General features: G+C 70.9%; 1 non-coding gene across 1 annotated transcript; it reads right to left on the reverse strand.

Moving 5' to 3' along the window:
* Positions 1-1,887: 1,887 nt before the first annotated feature.
* On the reverse strand, positions 1,888-2,006 carry LOC135889825 (5S ribosomal RNA). The gene has a single exon (XR_010562150.1). It is a non-coding gene; the product is annotated as a 5S ribosomal RNA (ribosomal RNA).
* Positions 2,007-3,575: the final 1,569 nt, after the last annotated feature.

Here is a 3,575-nt window from a genome sequence, read left to right on the forward strand (position 1 = left end):
GTCGTCCCCCGGGCGCTCCGGCGGGGGGGAAGCTTAATAGTCGTCCCCCAGACAGGGTGGGTGGGGGGGAGGCTTAACAGTCTTCCCCCAGGCTGGGCGGGGGGGAGGCTTAATAGTCATCCCCCAGACAGTGTGGGTGGGTGGGGCAGGGGGGGGAGAGGCTTAGCAGTCTTCCCCTAGACTGGCCGGGGGTGGGGGCTTAGCAGTCGTCTCCAGGGTGGTCCGGGGGTGGGGGGAGGCCTCAGAGTCGCCCCTCGGAGAATCGGGGCGGCGGCGGTGGTGGGTGTCAGGCTTTACAGCCAGCCTCCGGAGGGTGAGCGTCCTCGGACGCGATGCAGCCGCCGCAGAGAGGGAGCCTCCGAGGCTGGGAGCGGAGCACCGAGGCTGGGGAGAGGGGAGCAGGAGCCCGGGGGTGGGGGTGGGGGTGGGGGGCCTTCAGGACAACCGGTCAAGCCCCGGGAAGCGGCTGTAAAATTTTCAAAGTCCCCACCGGGACAACAGGTCACGCCCCGGGAAAAGGCTGGAAAATTTCCTAAGTCCCCGCTCGGCCACCAGGTCCACCCAGGTCTAGCAATGGGGTTGACCTGCCTGATGGCCGGTTAGTATCAACGTAGTCTCACACAGGAGGGCAGCTCTCAGGCCGGCCGGCTGCGGCTGACTCTGGGGCGGTGCCCGGTGCCCGGCAGCGAGGCGCGGGGGGGGTGGGGGGGTGAGGGGGGGGGGAGCGACACGGGGCTTACCGGCCCCGGGGCCGGGGGCGCCTCCTGCGGCTTTGGGGGCCGCGGGTCCTCCGTGGCATCCAGGCCAGGCCTCTCCTGCCTGGCCGCGGGGGGATTCGGGGGCGGTCCCGCGGGCCGGCGGCCGGGCGCAGGGGGGGGGGCCCGAGCGAGTCCGCCCCGGGCCCGGGGTCTCCCCCTGCGGCTCAGGGGGGGCGTGGGTCCTCGGGGGAGGAAGCCCGGGGGGAGCTGCAGACCCGCCGTGGGGCCCTCCAGGCCAGGCCTCGCCTGGGTGGCCGCGGGGGGATTCGGGTCGGGCCCGCGGACCGGCGGCCGGGCGCAGCGGGGCCGGGAGGGTCCGGGCCAGTCCGCCGCATGCCCGGGGTCTCCCCCAGCGGCTTCGGTGGCCGTGGGTCCCCGGTGGGGCAAGCGGCGGGGAGCCTGACACCCGCCGTGGGGCCCTCCAGGCCAGGCCTCGCCTGGGTGGCCGGGGGGGGATTCGGGGCGGTCCCGCGGGCCGGCGGCCGGGCGCAGGGGGGCCGGGAGGGGCCGGGCCAGTCCGCCCCATGCCCGGGGTCTCCCCCAGCGGCTTCGGTGGCCGTGGGTCCCCGGTGGGGCAAGCGGCGGGGAGCCTGACACCCGCCGTGGGGCCCTCCAGGCCAGGCCTCGCCTGGGTGGCCGCGGGGGGATTCGGGGCGGTCCCGCGGGCCGGCGGCCGGGCGCAGGGGGGCCGGGAGGGGCCGCGCCAGTCCGCCCCATGCCCGGGGTCTCCCCCCAGCGGCTTCGGTGGCCGTGGGTCCCCGGTGGGGCAAGCGGCGGGGAGCCTGACACCCGCCGTGGGGCCCTCCAGGCCAGGCCTCGCCTGGGTGGCCGCGGGGGGATTCGGGGCGGTCCCGCGGGCCGGCGGCCGGGCGCAGGGGGGCCGGGAGGGGCCGGGCCAGTCCGCCCCATGCCCGGGGTCTCCCCCAGCGGCTTCGGTGGCCGGGGGTCCTCCGCGGAGGAAGCCGGGTGGGTGTTGGGGGGAGCCGGACCCCAGGCGCCCCGACCCGTGACCTGCGGCCGCGACCTCCGACTCGGCAGGAGCGACGAGGGGCTTTCTGGCCCGCCCCCCCCCCCCCTTCTCCTTCCTCCCCAGAAAAAGGAGAGAGAGCTGGCTCGGACCGGGAAAAGCTGCCTACGGCACCTGGGATTCCCAGGCGGTCACCCATCCAAGTACTAGCCAGGCCCGGGACGGTTTACCTTCCGAGATCGGACGGGATCGGGGGCGTTCGGTCCGGTATGGCCGTAGGCACCCGGCTCCGCGCCTCCTCGCCCGCTTTCCCCTGCCGGCGCCCGGGCCTGCCGCACGGCGAGCCCCGGTCGGACTGCCCCGTGCGGCAGGGCCCCCGTCTCTCGCGGGCCCGATCCTTTTTTTTCCTTTTCAAGCTCCGGGGCCCGGGCTGGCCCGTCAGAGCCCCTTCCCCTCCCCCCCCCCCTCCCTCCGGCGTCGGGAAAAATATTTTCCCGGACTTCCAGCGGGCCCGATCCTGTCAGCCGGGGGTGGGGGGGGGGGCAGTCCCTCGCTGCGGCCAGGGAGGGTGAGCCCGGGGCGGCTTGCCTGGCGGCCGGGTCCCGGCAGGCCCGATCCATTCCCCCCCTCCCCGTCCCCCGTCCCCCAGCGGTTCCAGCGGTTCCCCGCCCCGCCCCCGCGCCTGGTTCGCACCCTGTTCCTTCGGGCCGAGGAAGGCGTACCCCGGGGGGAACCGTCCGAGTCCCCTCCCGGGCACCAGGTCAACCCGTGGAATCGAACGGGGTTCACCTGGCTGGCCGGTATGCTTTCCGGCCACCGGGTCAACCCATAGGTTTTAACTGGTATACCTGGTGGCCGCTTTGCCAGGTCAACCCGGTTCTCCCTCCTTCCCTGGGCGCCCCCTCCTCGGAGGCGTCGGGTTAAACTTTTTCCAGACTTCCAGGGGCCCGATCCAGTCAGCCGGGAGGCAGTCCCTCGCTGCGGCCGGGGACGGTGAACCCAGGTCGGCCTGCCTGGCGGCCGGGTCCCTGTCTCTCGTGGGCCCGATCCTTCTTTTCCTTTTCGAGCAGGGGGGGCCCGGCCCGCCCCGGTAGCGCTCCTCGGAGGCGTCGGGCAATTCCCCCCCCCCCCCCCGCACCCCACCCAGACTTCCAGGGGCCCGATCCTGACGGCCGGGAGGCAGTCCCTCGCTGCGTCCGGGGACGGTGAGATGCTCGGCCACCAGGTCAACCCGGAGGAAGCGGGCTGAAATTTTTTTTTCCAAGTCCGAAAGATTGTCCAAGTCCCCGCTCGGCCACCAGGTCAACCCGGAGGAAGCGGGCTGACAATTTTTTCCAAGCCCGAAAAATTTTTCCAAGTCCGAAAGATTGTCCAAGTCCCCGCTCGGCCACCAGGTCAACCCGGAGGAAGCGGGCTGACAATTTTTTCCAAGCCCGAAAAATTTTTCCAAGTCCGAAAGATTGTCCAAGTCCCCGCTCGGCCACCAGGTCAACCCGGAGGAAGCGGGCTGACAATTTTTTCCAAGCCCGAAAAATTTTTCCAAGTCCGAAAGATTGTCCAAGTCCCCGCTCGGCCACCAGGTCAACCCGGAGGAAGCGGGCTGACAATTTTTTCCAAGCCCGAAAAATTTTTCCAAGTCCGAAAGATTGTCAAAGTCCCCGCTCGGCCACCAGGTCAACCCGGAGGAAGCGGGCTGACAATTTTTTTCCAAGCCCGAAAAATTTTTCCAAGTCCGAAAGATTGTCCAAGTCCCCGCTCGGCCACCAGGTCAACCCGGAGGAAGCGGGCTGACAATTTTTTCCAAGCCCGAAAAATTTTTCCAAGTCCGAAAGATTGTCAAAGTCCCCGCT

The sequence above is a fragment of the Emys orbicularis genome, chromosome 15, assembly GCF_028017835.1.
Source record: "Emys orbicularis isolate rEmyOrb1 chromosome 15, rEmyOrb1.hap1, whole genome shotgun sequence".
In the NCBI taxonomy this organism is placed as follows: Eukaryota; Metazoa; Chordata; order Testudines; family Emydidae; genus Emys; species Emys orbicularis.